The sequence below is a fragment of the Mycteria americana genome, chromosome 2 (genome assembly GCF_035582795.1).
Source record: "Mycteria americana isolate JAX WOST 10 ecotype Jacksonville Zoo and Gardens chromosome 2, USCA_MyAme_1.0, whole genome shotgun sequence".
NCBI lineage: Eukaryota > Metazoa > Chordata > Aves > Ciconiiformes > Ciconiidae > Mycteria > Mycteria americana.
The window spans coordinates 58,293,115-58,308,474 of record NC_134366.1 but is presented as its reverse complement, the minus strand read 5'-3'; the positions used below and the strand labels follow the sequence as shown (position 1 = coordinate 58,308,474).

The following is a 15,360-nucleotide window of genomic DNA, read 5'->3' as shown; positions in this document are numbered from 1 at the left end:
GGCAATAGTCCATCACTGGGAATGCCTTGAGTCATCTGACTGTTGCCCACTGGATGCTCTCCACTGGATCCCACCATTCTGGGAGGGTAGACTCCAAACCTCAATACCGTCCTCCAGCTTGAGTCTTGCTACAGCATGTGTAGCCTAGTACAAGATTTCTTCATACCTCTTCTAAGATATACTTCCCCTCAAGTATCCTTAAACACTTTCTCTTCTGCCCCCACAACAGCAATGTATATTTGACTCGTGTTTAGCTTGTAAGCTACAATAATCACTACAACAGCCTTTCATCATTCTGAAATCAAGTTTCCAATATAGGCTCCATTCCCTTCCCAAATTAGCATCATCTGCAAATTTAGTGAGGCACATTCTGTATTCTCCTCCTGATCACTGACAGAAGTACTAAATTTAACAGGGAACCTTGATGGTTTCTTTCAAAAACTGATTTTCCAGTCAGTTTTGCCCTTAGAGTTTAATCCAACCACATTATTTTCATTTTCTGCCATGCCTCCTCAATGAGCTTAAAAACCTTGCCGAACTAGGTAGGCCTGATTTTCACAAATAACATAGGGAAATGTTGTCACTGCATCTTCCCTTTGTTGATGCAGTTCTTAAAATACATGAATCAGGTTCTCAAAAGTAACTGTTGTTTCTCATTGCTATTGTATTGGGTTTGCATGGCAAGGTTTTGTAGCGGCAGGGCTACAGGGGTGGCTTCTGTGAGAAGCTCCTAGAAGCTTCCCCTGTGTCCAATAGACCCAGTGTCAGCTGGCTCCAAGACAGACCCACTGCTGGCCAAGGCCAAGCCAATCAGCAATGGTGGTAGTGCCTCTGGGATAACATAGTTAAGAAGGGGAAAAATACTGCTGCACAACAGCAGCCGGGAGAGAGGAGTGAGAATATGTGAGAGAGACAACTCTGCAGACACCAAGGGCAGTGAAGAAGGAGGGGGAGGAGGTGCTCCAGGCACCAGAGCAGGGATTCCCCTGCAGCCCCTGGTGAAGACCATGGTGAGGCAGGCTGTCCCCTGCAGCCCATGGAAGTTAATGGTGGAGCAGATAGCCACCTGCAGCCCATGGAGGACCCCATGCCAGAGCAGGTGGATGCCTGAAGGAGGCTGTAGCCCCATGGGAAGCCTGTGCTGGAGCAGGCTCCTGGCAGGACCTGTGGACAGAGAGGAGCCCACATTGGAGCAGGTTTGCTGGCAGGACTTGTGACCCTGTGGGGGACCCATGCTGGAGCAGTCTGTTCCTGAAGGACTGCACCCCATGGAAGGGACCCATGCTGGAGCAGTTTGTGAAGAACTGCAGCCCGTGGGAAGGACTCATGTTGGAGAAGTTTGTGGAGGACTGTCTTCTGAGGGAGGGACCCCACACTGGAGCAGGGGAAGAGCGTGAGGAGTCGTCCCCCCGAGGAGGAAGGAGCAGCAGAGACAACATGTGTTGAACTGACCACAACCCCCATTCCCCATCCCCCTGCGCCGCTGGAGGGGAGGAGGTAGAGAAAATTGGGAGTAAAATTACACCCAGGAAGAAGAGAGGGGTAGAGGCAAGGTGTTTCAAGATTTGGTTTTATTTCTTGGTACCCTACTCGGATTTTGATTGGCAATAAATTAAACTAATTTCCCTGAATCGAGTCTGTTTTGCCAATGATGGTAATTGGTGAGTGATCTCTCCCTGTCTTTATCTCGACCCACAAGCCTTTCATTATATTTTCTCTCCCCTGTCCAGCTGAGGAGGGGGAGCGATAGAGTGGCTTTGGTGGGCACCTGATGTCCAGCCAGGGTCAACCCACCACACTCATTTAAGCAAATCTGGCTTAACAGAGATGAACACTCAGTCCTTTAAAGAGTCTACCAGGTTTAATATGTCTTGATTTTGGCACCATAAGGTCACTAAATCTTTTTTGACGTGCAGTCTCATTAAACTTTTCTGTTTCTTGTTGTTTGTATTTTCTTTTATGTATGCCTACTTTTGGGAAACCATTGTTTTTCTACACTTCTTTCCCCTGTGCACCTTTAATTAAAGGCCAAAATGAAAAAGGATCCAGAAATTAATCAAAAATCTATTCAAGCTCCTGAAATACAATCTTCACTATAACACCAAAATGCCTTCTAGCAGTACAGTAAGTAAATTGACAATTATTTGGGGCAGAGACATGTACATTTATACGTTGTTTTCTCTTGTCAGAAATTTAATTTTTCCCCAAGTTTTGCAAGGTTATTGAACAGAGAGGGAAGTAAAGAGAGGGCTTATATCTAATTAAAATTATTTGACTGATTTTCTTGAATTAAGATCTGTGAGTCTTCAAGAACTTTTTTAGTTTGGATACGGAACACCACTTCTCTATGCTTTTATGCATTTGAATTTCAAATGCTAGCAAAGTTTTTTCCTCCATTGATCCATTCTGCAATAATCAAAGTTAATTTGACAAGCTTTTATAATACAAACACCAATATGTGTCTAAGTAATCTCAACATTCCTACAATAATATGGGATATTAAAATAAAGACAAAGATACCATAGTAGATCATCTAAATTTACCCCTTCTCACAGGAACGTCAGGGTAAAATTCCCTGAACACCAGATGTTTAAAAAGATAATTTAAACCTGAAAAAAGAAAAAAAAGTTACCTGATGGAGGAAAAAAAGGGATGGTCATCTGGGTCATCGTTAATCAAATGAGAAACTGTCCTCCTTACCTCCACATAAGAAAAGCAAAACACTAGCAGAACAACACACTCTCATTCTCAAGAGTTCTGGGTTTCTTTTTGTTTTAAATAAAAATATATATATTTAAAAAAAAAAAAATCTCCTCATAACCTACAGAACATAAGAGCCCACTGCTAACTCTTCTGAATCAAAGAATTTTATCTGGGTTTGTATCCTTTTTTACATCTATTTTGAAAATCAGAAACTATGAAAATAGAAGCATTGTATCCTTCCAGAATACAAGACGACAGAGGTTGTCTGTGAATTCCCCGAACATTACTATCATCTTTGTTTAGTGGAATACTTTTCCACCCTTAACTCAGAGCACTGTAACCTCTCGCCAAACGCCCTGGGGCCCAAGATACCTGTTCCAATTTCAGCCCAGCTTTTCGCCTGCAGAGTAAATGGCAGCAATTGTTATTGCTGGCTGTAATGTCACCGCACGTATCTGTCGTCATTCCATTTATTACATGAACAAGATAAGTGAAGACAGGCAGGAAATACATACATGGCTACCACTTCAATCCTCGCGAATGAAATCACTCTCTCTCATGACTATTTTTAGTGAGGTTTGTTTCCAGTCAAAGGCAAGAAACGTTATCAAGGAAACAGCTTATTCTAGCATCACATTACTGGTAATTTCTAGACGAACCCCTCTTGCTTCAGAAACTAACATATCTGACAATAAATAGTCCCATGGTCCTTTTCATTCACTTACTGGGAGTTTCTCGTTTGGGAGGAAAGACAAGGATCTTTCAGAGAGGTACATTCTTCTAAACTTGTCCTCTTGAATTTAGGCAGTTTAAGGAAACAATGTCTGCTGACAAGTTCCTAATTACCAGCAATTAATGGCCAGTTTGTTAATTAGTGTCCCGAGGCAAAGTTAATGTAGCATTTCCAGCAGAACCCAAAACAAAAACATAGAATATTTTTGGATATGGGCTAACAGCTCTGTTTTATTCAGTATTTTTCTTAACAAGGACAGATTTTCCTGTCCAAATCAGTGGAGTGCAAAATGCATATACTGGGAAAAGAAATCAGCTTCATTAAAAGGAAAAATAATAATAAACTGGTTGTGGTCTTTTTCCTGACCCAGAACATGGCAAGTTCCCAGTACATTCAGGAAAGAATAAAAATTTTAAAAGAAAAAAAAAAAAAAGAGGATGTGGAAGTGTTTTCTCTGCCTTTGCAATGAAAACTCCAATCAATCCTGGAGGCTTTCCTCACAGACTGTTTAATCAAAATCTGTGAGGAAATCACAGACCCTCACCCCAATTGATCAAAGAAAAAAAATATCATCTGTCAACTACTGAAAATGTCTTCAATGAGCTAACACCTTTGGGGGAAAAAAAAAAACAACAAAAAGCCCCCAAACAAAACAATCCACAAAGCTCATGTAACTCAGAACTTGGTCCTAAGAAGTGCTGTTTGCTTTGGGGATATCTCTACTTACTCATTACAAAATTATTAACTTTATGAAGGCAAATCGAGAAGCCATCACATACCCTTTCCCCCGCCACCACTCTGCCTCTTAGAGCTATGATGAAATCATCATCTTTTCCTCATCTAACCAGCAGAGAGAGACAGGATACCTCCCTCTCTTATGGGTAACAGTGCTCCTGGAGCAGTGTCTACACCGGGCACCAGTATTTTTCAGGATTTCCCACAGGTGTCCCAACAGGGTGGTGCTCAGAGACCTCCAGAGCAGAGGAACAGAAATAAATCTTGAACTGGCTTTAAAACCCACCGCCAGCTGTAAAGACAACAAAAATAATCCAGCGACCACATGGCAGAGGATCACAAACCTTTCTAGGAGCAACCTCTATTGCCACTATTTCTACATCCTCTAGACTGTCCCTCGTGTGTCACCGTTGTGGTTAAATCAGAAAAAGTGCCACTGGCCTCTCCTGTACATAAAAGACACCTTAAAGATTTCTCCTCAACTTTCTGTAAGGCTAACAGCCAAAACCGAGAGCCGGCCCATCTGGCTCCTCTATGAGCCACGCAGACAGTAGTGCCGAGGCAGACGTGCCAGCGAGAGTGACTCCGAACAGCTCATGGGGAGGTTTCTCCAGCAGAGAGGCTGAACTTTCATGCTGCAACAGCTCATTTCATGACTCTCCAGGAAGAGGTGGGCTACAGCTGGCAGCTATAGTCACTACAGGCATTGCCGAGAACATATTCCCTATCACTCAGTGATAAAACCTTACACAAAAAGTCAGAATGCTATAAATATGAAACATTGTTCGTTAATAAGGCATAGCCAGGCTGATTTAGTTTGAGACCTCGCATCAGCCAAACACAACTTTCAGACATGAAACATTTAGAAATGTCTGCATTTAATTAAAATGGTAAAACTTCTTAAAATAATTCTCTCAAACATGTTAAACCACATGAAATGCCATCAAAGCTGCACCACATTTAAAAAAATTTTACAAGGTTTTTATTGTATAAACTATATTAAATTTTAATACCAGCAATGATGTACTTACAACAAAAACAAAGCAAAGCACACAAAAAAAAGCTGGTTTAGCAGTATCTCCATATATAACTGAACCTAGCCACTGTTTGGTGGTTGAGTGGCTACTTTCCCCACAGAGGGATTCATGAAGTATGCTATCAGAATACTTCAGAGAGTAATCAGGGTTTAATTTGTTTGGTTAATATATTCATTACTGCTGAGAACTGCACTATATATAAAAGGAGAATAATCAAGAGCCACCTTTTACATGCTTTTCTCCCCATCCCATCTCCTAATGAATTGTAAATCATTTTGAAGTTATGAATGCCTTCATGATTAATTTAAGATAGTTTACATATTTTTATATATGTATTTATAGTTTGTATAGTTTATAACACAATAAAAAATTAGGATTTTTAAGACAGCTCTGTTACCTTTTCCTTTTGGGATAGTTATATGAATGCCGTTGGGAAGAAAGCATTGCCTTCCAGTAATATGTCAAGATTTGGCATTGCTGAAATTGTTTTGACACAGTGATTCAGCATGAACTGCTGAGTCCATTTATGTAACATCAACTACATTTATAAAAGCAAAGAGGGATAACCTGAGAACTCTCTTGTGTTTTATGTACAATTTACTCACCAGGACTGCAACCATAAGAAATCTGGAGCTTCACCATCATCCCATTCATTTTTAAATGGAAGGTTGTACTGACTTCAGCCAGTTACGGTTTATACCCATAGTCTGTATGGGGTTAACATGTTATGCGTGAATTGATGCAAGTACAGCAAGACGGGCTTATTGCTAATATCTTATGTGCAATATGAGGCCTCAACCAAAGTCTGAAGCTGGAAAGGACATCTTAAGAGGTAATCAAGTCTTAAACTGATTCTGACCGTAGGTTATATAAAGATTTTGTCAGATAGCCTGAATAAAGAGATTAACACAAACAAATCCAGGAGTGTTCTGCATAGCCACTATAACAAATGGCCTTCAAGGAGCATTTGAGTAATGCTTTGATTATTAGACATGCCAGTAAATACTAGTTATTTTAAAGTACAGCACATCGCACCCAAAAGCATCCAAAAAAACACTTTACAAAAACAAATCGGTCAGAAGATGAAGACATTTGCTACTCAAGAACGTCTTGGTGGGAGACAGCAGACTAGTTTTCCCAAACTGCACACCCCCATAAAGCAAATGACCCTCTGTCCTGCCACCACTTGAGCACTGGATATTAGGCTAATCAACAAATCTTTATAGTCCTGACATCTCAAGGATGTTTGAAGCCAGAGCATAAACCCAAGTCTAATTTTTGCCACTGGGTTTGATCATTTTGGAAGGCTGAACTGACACAGTCTGAACTCTCCCAAAACATAGAAGACCATGAAATTTTTGTTCAAATAGCTATTAGAGCTATCTTAATTAGATGTTCCAGCATTACAATAGAGAAATACAGCACAAAGCCACAAAACAGAAGTGGCAGGGAAAGGATGAAAAGGGTTTAAGTATAGAAGAGAATTTGACTAAAAAAGCCCACACCACAGGACTGAGTTTGTTGAAAATAACTTTGCTGGAGAACAGCAATTGGAGGACAAGACAGACATAATGTGAAAGAGTATTAACAACAGGCTGGGGTTTTAGGAGAGTTGCATCAGGAGTGAAGGATAACGTACTGTCTGGGTTCCTTCTTATTCAAAGAAGATATATCTTCTAGTTGGACTCTTAGCACCTTTAAACTACAGTGTTTTTAATATTGTTTGCGAAAACAAGCACGGCTGTGCTTTGCCTTTTGGAGGGGAGGAAAGAAAAATGCCTTTTCACTTTCTGATGCTTTTACCCTATTATGTGGGGTGTGAGAAATCCAGTGTAATCATGCAGGCCTACACCCAGGTGAGTCATCCATGTGAAATGTGTACTACCCCATGTGAAACAAGTTGTCTATTTTGATTGGGATTTTTTTTTCCCATTATTATTATTATTATTTTGAGTCATGTGGTAAAGGTCTGGGTAATGCTTCTACCCCAGTCTGTGTGCAGTTGATCTGTTCTGGGGATTAGAAGGAAAACTCTAGTCAGGTAAAAGGATATGCTGAAAATACAGCAATGTCTACAGTCTAACCTGCCCCCACCTATCCACCCACACAGCTACCTGTATCAGGAAAGAGGTGAGTAATATTTGCTCACTCTTGGGAATTTGTTTAACATTACTGAATGATTCATAGAAAGAGAGATGTGGAATAACAACAACTTTTAAGGACAAACGAAAAACAAAAAGAAATCCGTTCGACAGATATACGTTCTTTGGTGTGGAATATAACTGGGCTGTCAGCCATCGTCTTCTCTTTTCTCTTCTTTAAAGATATTTTTCACTCCCAGAATTCTTTATGCAACTAAAGAGATCTGCTTGGTATCACTGCAGCACCATTTTTAAAACTGCATCAGGTCAAGAGAAGCATAAAGTCTCGTCTCCATTCCCAATTGAGAGTTCTCCATGATCACAAAATAAATGCAACAATAAAACCCTTTTTCCCTGTCACACTCTAATGGAAATAGATCATGTGCACAATTGCGATAAGGCCATGCCAACCCAAAAATCTCTTGGCTTCACTGTTTTTTCCCAAGTGGGAAAAAAAAAAAAGATAAAAAACCCCTACATTACTCCTCAAAAAATACTGATGTGAAGAAATCAGTACCAAAGAACACACTTCCCGCTCTTCGTGTGGGACAGAATAGGACCACAGGCTGGTGACAGCATTAGACTCCTAAACACTACAACAGTCACAAAAGGAGGACTTGATGCTCAATGGGTTATCAAAGCACTAAGATAATTTTAATGAGCAACAGGTGAAACAGAGGTGGATAACATGAGGGTTTTTTTGGTGAGACAATAAACCTAAAGCCCACACACTTTTGTGATGCCCCCAGTTCCACCTGAAGCCACTTGTCACAAAGATACTGATGCTTCTTCCATCAGGCCAGCTTCACACTGATTAATGTCACACTGCTCAAAAACTTTAGTAAAACAGATCAGCTTCTTGCAACGTACTGTTCCACATAAATAGAAGCAACAGAATATAAAACGGTGGTGACTTTTTTAAAAAAAAATATCTATTTTATTTATTTACTTAAGGTATTTTTGTAGGCCTGAATTCAGGACAGCATACCTCCCCAGGAGAGACACTTGTATAAGTACTTGCCTATTGGTAGGCATGTACTTCAGCACTTCCCTGAATTAAGATGATGTTAAGATTGAGATGCTATGTTGTACCCTTTGCTCGCGTGAAGGTGCTGAACTTGCCAGAACAAACATTGTACATGTAAATGAAGTTTTTAAAACAGTTCCTACTATTTTGTAGCTTAGCACTCAGTTTTCAAATCTGGCAGACCAAAATCCACTCTCAGGCACTTTAAAAGGGGCCTTGTGTAATAACATAAAAAGAACATACAGCCTCCACTAACATCCACACTCAAGTCACTGGATGTCTTAGCTTGCTAAAAAACAAACAAACCAACCAACCCACCCCACAAAACACGATCCCCCCCAAAAAACCACACACATCCCTCAAAACCGAACTGAAAACCCAAACCCCCAAAACACATCACCCCTAAAGATTTAAGATCCCTAAACTTAGATTTAGAAGCATAAAATTTAGGCATTCAAATTTGAAAAGTTGTCTCTGTACTTTCAAGGAAGAACAGGAACCTGACATCATGCTCTAAATCTTTTCCTCTTAAATAATACTGTAAACTAATGCTGACTCTCCTCAGACATTAAATTAGGTGATCAACACACAGGCTTTTCATCAAGTGGTGGTTTGCACAACTGGAAAATCCTGCTTTTTTATTAAACAGCCTAAAAAATAAACATCCATTTCACTTCTGTTCCTCTTTTTTCCTTTCAAAAACACTTCAATACTTTGAAAAAAGATAATACAAGCAATCTACAGCATTGCCTTTATCTTTTATAGCAAAAATTCCTTCCATGGTTTGTTATACACATATGCACACAGATGTTTCATCAAATTAGCTTGTGGGTATGCTCAGATGTGTTTAATGTCTGGCAAATTGCAACGTCCATTTATAACAAACACCAAATAGAGAACATGGCAACTTGTGGAGTCCAGTTCCTGTAGGAATGTAAAATTATGTATCAGCAAAGTGCATTCTTGCATCTCATTCTGTCTTTGGAATTACAGTATGTCCTTCTGTTTTATTCAACCTCAGAAAGACCCAAGTAGCCATGGTTCATAATTTCTTTGAATTAAGCATTAATGGTTTTACCTCTATAATTAAAAATAAAAAGACAGTTTTATCGGCCCTCACTATCAACTTGAGCCTACGTTGGTACACAATTGACAGCATCAAAATATTTGAACAAACTGGTTTTGGTTCAACTGTTTTGGCTTGTAAGAATAATTGTGCTGCTCTGCTCTGCTCAGTTCTGGTTGAGGCCTCATATGTAGAATTGAGTCTTGTTTTCAGCATCATGCTGTAGGATCAATGAAGGCAAATTTGTGAGACCAGAAAAATGGCCAGCATGAGAAAAGGATGAAGGAACTGGTCTTGTTTACCCTGGAGAAGAAAGGGGAGCCAAGAAATGATGACAGCCTTCAAATATGTAAGAAACAGTTACAGAGACAATGGTGATCAATGTTTTCCACGCGCACTTGGACTAGCTCAGGGAGAATTTGGTGCAGCAAAGTTTTCTCTAAATATCTATTTATAATGGTTATGAAGCACTGGAAAGGCTACCTAGAGAGGCTGTAGAATATTCTTTATTGGGAATTTTTATGGGCTGGTCCAGGTATGTTGATTCCAAGCAAAGGATAGTCTATATCTTTTAATGTTGGACACATCCTGCCACAGACCGTGCATCATGAGAGCTGCAGGGATTACCTCAGGTCTAATTACTGCATTTCCAATTCAAAGGGAAGAAGGGCAAGAACTTCTGAAATTTTAAGACAGAATTCTGTATTACATGGATCCTACTGCTCCAGTGAGCTTCTCTTTGGAGATAGAAAAAGCGGCCAAGATCAGGCTAGGAAAGGCCTGATCATACAAATCCAATAGTCAGAGTTACTACACAAGAAAAACAAAAGGGACCTGTAGTCAAGGTTACTTCACCAACAGCAACATCTCCCAAGTTTTTGAGAGGAAGATGACCAGGGAAACACAGAGCATTTGCATGGAAGGCCCCAAACTCCTGGGATCATTGGCCAATATGTGGATTACAAGCGTTATTGGCTCAATGATTAGTCGACATGTGAATTACAAATATTATCTGAAGGACTGTAATCCACCCCAAAGGAAAGGAAAGGTTACATATCTCCATCTCTCAGCAGTGCCATGCTCAGGCTGAAGCCTTGCCTTTATAATGAAAGCAATTTTAATTCCACCTACAAACATCAGTGGCTTAACATTCACAAGCATCACAAGATAATGTAGTCACTCTGGACTTGAAAAACAAAACACAACACTTGTGTAACAAATAAGAAATAAGTTCAATTAAATACTCTGGCAGTATTTAGGTGGAGAAACAAGATACAGTTGTAGGAGAAAAGCTGCAGTACGAAAGCACTTCCATGTCCCCAGTAGCTGGGTGTCCTCTCTCAGCAAGTGGTGTGCTTAAAAGAAAGCATGTGATTGTCCAGAGGACGTAAAACTCCAACAGTATACCAAGTTGTGATGACTTCGCCATAGGGAGGAAGTTCTTCCTGACTGCAGCTGGTGAGCAGCTCATGCCTTTGGACATGAAGATTGATCATAATCTTAATTTTTTCGTGGCCAGTGTAAATTCAGGTGCTGTTCTTGCCAGTTTTCTATAAATCAAATAGTCGCGGTTCTTTTTATCTGTTTATCTTAATACTAACGGACTATGGGCTACCTCCTCTCCCATTCACAAATGCACTTTCCCTTTGGTGACTGTTTATATATCTCTGTGGCAAACACCAGAGTGACCATATACAGAAAGCAGAAGCAAGTAGTTCTGTGTTTGTAGAGCTGTCTTTCAATGAAGTTCAAAGAATGAAAATAAGGAATATAAAGACATGTATAAAGGCATAAACTAACTTTTTGTAGGCTCCACAGACTGTCAGACCCCAACAAATCAGGTTTTCCCCTTCTGAAATGCATTTACCATGTAACTTCTGCTACAGTGAATAGTAGTTATCACCAGAAAGGCCAGTACTAAATTATTTGGCAAGAAGTCTCATGAAATGTGATAAACTGTGACTCAATTTGGCCCTGAAGTCTCTGCCTTACTAATTTGCAGAACTTGCTGCCTAAGCATACTAATTACATGTGCAGTAAATGAAGCATTTTTATTTGAATGAGTTGTTTTTGTGACATTATGAGAAATGAAATATAGGACCACCCAGTTACGTTTCTTCTTTATTTGTTATTCCAATGTCAGTTTGTGACTCGGAGAAATAGGCATAAGAACTGAAGTAGATACCACCCACCATTTGATAAAAGTAGATGTTGCAATTCCTGATCACAATTGTAATATTGAAAATAAAAAAAAGCAGAACAGAAATAACTATTACTTTCATAGCACCTTTTTTGAAGCTGTCAAAGCGATTAGCAAGCATTTATTAGTCTCACAACAGCCCTATGAGACACTTAAGATACAATATTATTTTATGGAAAGACTTCTACACTACAGCAACTAGTCCAATATGTGAAATTATGTATTACACAGAAATACATTTTTTTTAAAAACAGGTAACCTACTTGCAGTCATGTCTTTTTCACTGCCCCCACCCCCTTTCTGGGGTATTTATTTATTTATTTTACATGATCAACTACACAGAGTTCATGTACTTCTGTACTGATTTCTTACAGCTAACTCCAAACTGTACAAAAGGTTATGGGTATGAATCAAAGAATATGGACTGTATTGAAACAAATACGGTATGAAGTAGCAACCCCACTAATCCCCCTGGAACGCGGCAGGTGATAAATGCCACATTCCAGCAGAATTAGCACCTCTCCCCCCTTTTGAGGGCGAAGAGGGGGGAAGGAGGAGGTCATCTGAGGTGATAGGAGAGGTATGCAACCAGGAAGCTCAGCGGGGGATTCCTTTGACTCCAGGACATAAAGAGCACTTGAGCCAGAGTCAAAAGACCTATCTCATTCACCTCAGTTACATCAGTGTAGGCCCTCTCAGAGACAGTTAATACCTGCTCTACACAGCTAAAGGATTACATTTATTCTTAGAATAACCCAAAAAAAGCTATGAAGACAGTTGCTTGTCATGTATCAGACATGCTTCTTCAACTCCTGCCATAAGAGGATGTTTAGACATATGAAAGTCAAAAGCAATGTTAACACAGGTCCATTTTATGCATCACATACATTTGGAACTAACCTGTAGACCCAAACATACTAATTGTAAGGAATATAATCACATTTTCCAGCCAAAATGAAAGACACAGAGCTTAATACTGCAAAAGCAAAGGCTAATAGAGAGCAATATATCACCTTATTTTTTTCTTAGTTTTCTTTCAAATGGTTTAATTTGCTTTATTTTGATGGAGAGATAAAAATTGTCATTGTTTATATAACGTTCCTTTTGCAGACATCATGTAGCGCCTTACTCTATGGCAGATACCCATTCTACAGATACCACATAGGCAAGTTTTGAGCCACAGCTGACATGCTATTCACAACAGCACAAGTACTAACATACTGGCAGTTTCTAGTAACGTCACTTTTTCTCTGAAAATTTCTGCAAGAGCTTTAATTTCCAGATGAGAACTAGAGCTAATGGACAAGAGGGCAAAAGTGTCACCTCCGAGGTCAGGCCAAAGGTCAGATGGATCCTTTCTGGCCTCCTGTGTTGTCAGTGTCTCTGGTCCTTCAGCAGCAGATATGAACCCGATACTGACAATGCCCAAAACACGTTGCCATTGCTCAGCAACAAGGGTACCACACCAACTAGAGTTGCGCAGCGTACCACAGCGCAGCAAAGTCATCCTTGTAAATCCAGAATTTCCCATAACAGCTCTCATGGGGTTTACAAGCCTAAAACCACTTCTTGTCCTTGGCTTCCCCAGCGAGAGGTCCCGCTGGACACCGCAGGGCAGCCACCACCCGCGCCAGGTAGGGTCCTTGTTGCCCTATTGTCACTATTGCAGCAAGGGCAGAGCAGCCTGTATCCTCCTGTCTCCATTTCAGCTTTCACGTTTCCCTCTCACCTCAAGCATTAGGCAGCAGCCGCAGCTACAGCACTGGCTGTATATGCAGTATTAGGAGCCCTCTGTTTCAAACACTGACTTGGACGGGTGCCACACACCCCCTGGAAGCATCTGCATTTGAATTTAAAGGGGTGGGTGAGTGACAGCAAAACTAGCTTCTTCTGACAAGGCTTTGGCAGATCATTGGTTGTCATCAAACCTATTGCGTTTCTTGCTCCCTGCCAAAAATTCCACCTACATGCCTGATGGCAATTAGTCCTTTGTAGGTGCTAATGAATAAAAGCAGCACGCACACTTTACAGACTTAAAAAGAATATCCCAATCCATATATTAATTCCATATATAAACTCACATGCACACACAGTCCTCCCTTCCCCTATCCACATGCCACTGTGCACCCACACCCAAACTCGTGCTTAGAAAAAAGCAAGCAGCAGTAAGATGATCATCCAACTGTGTGCAAGTAGGATTTTTTTCATGAATCATTATCTGTTTTTCCATAACTCATCCACTGCAAAAAGTATTGCTTTATGAATGCAGAAGGCAGCCTACATTTGGGATAATGAAGCACATTCACCGCATGCTTGAACCTTTCAAAGGTTCAGACATTTCACACACTCCCTCTAACCATGATTTCTCTGCGGTGTCCAAAATCATCTGGGATACAACAGTATGACATAACCACACTTCAGGCAAATACACTGACAATTTCCATAGAAGGGAAAATGGATAAAATAGGGGCACCGTGAGACTTCAGCACCACAGTACTTCCAAATCAACAAACTGAGCTTTGCTTTCATGTTTGTGTAATTCTGGGTTTTCTGTTTTATGTCAATTTTAGAAGACAAGGCATCAAAACAGTATGAGGAAGTACACTCTATATAAAGCTGGTTAAAGGGTCCTTATTAACATTTCCTGTCAGCAAAAATTCAGTTTTATCAAAAGCAAACCATTTTATAGGACTGTATCAACTCCAAACCCAAAAATTTAGGGGGAAATACTGCATTTTGACTTTCATGTTAATGCTACATATATAGACAGAATTAGGTTTGGGAGTCAAAACAGAATAAATTGAATGCTACAAAAAAAAACATTTAAAGCATCCTGAAAATGATTGCATATTTTTTCCTCAGACTATTCATTTTGCATAAGTTTTAGCTCTCAATTCAAGCTTACAGCATCTTTTAAATAAGGGATTTTCCCAACCACTTTTACAGTACTCATTAATTAGAAGTAGAGCGTTCATTATCTTACCATGACATTTCCAGACCAGATTTCACAGACTCCAAAAGGCTTCAGAAGGTCAGATTTAAATTAGCACATTGTAGAAAATACCTTTCTTCAGCCTCACTAGATTACAGTGGGTTTTACCCTTCTCCGCTGGCTGGAGTGTAGGCAGGAGCAGTTGGAGAAGGCAGCCAGCAGTTCAGGAGTTGAAGCAAAGCGGGCCCAAGCTGAATGGCACCATCTGTCGCCAGCCATAAAGGGCCATAGCCATTGCTGCACCGCTTTGCCTGCATTTAAACTGTCTGGCCCTGCAAGTGGTAGGGTCTTTCTTCTTTCCACCTGATACTGCTTGTGTTACATGCAGTAGGCACCATACTCACAGTGACCACTGCAAAGCTGTCTTGACTGTGGGGTTGTTCTACCTTTCATATTGGTTTTATATAGACAGTCAGGCAAGAAGTCTTAAGTATTCCTGTTGCAGGTGAGGAGAGCATTCACATCCAGCCACAGACTAAAGAGCTTCTCTACAGCAGTCTCTGATCCTCCCTACCACAGAGGTATATGGCCTCTTCTTTGTTCCTGTTGCATCTGGGCAAATCTCTTGCTTTGTAATAGGTTTTCGTCAGTGCAAGCAGCAGGGGTGAAGGGAGGGAAGGCACAAATGTCAGAATGTACCCTTGTGAGACGCCTTAGTTGTGGTGTCCTCTTAGTTTCTAGAAGAGGTCTGTAAGTTTTATGCCAAAACAATACTTTTCAGAATTA

General features: G+C 40.3%; 1 long non-coding RNA gene across 4 annotated transcripts in view; it reads right to left on the bottom strand.

Annotated features, from left to right (window-relative positions):
• The window catches only part of LOC142405705 (uncharacterized), a 312,619-nt gene that overhangs the window by 282,617 nt on the left and 14,642 nt on the right, over nucleotides 1-15,360 (bottom strand). For 3 of the 4 annotated variants that reach the window (XR_012774281.1, XR_012774280.1, XR_012774279.1), the window contains exon 1: nucleotides 2,633-2,703. The exons of the other annotated variant lie outside the window; for it this stretch is intronic. This is a non-coding gene — a long non-coding RNA (uncharacterized LOC142405705). Of the gene's footprint in view, nucleotides 1-2,632; nucleotides 2,704-15,360 lie in introns of those variants that run through there. 4 annotated transcript variants of the gene reach the window in all.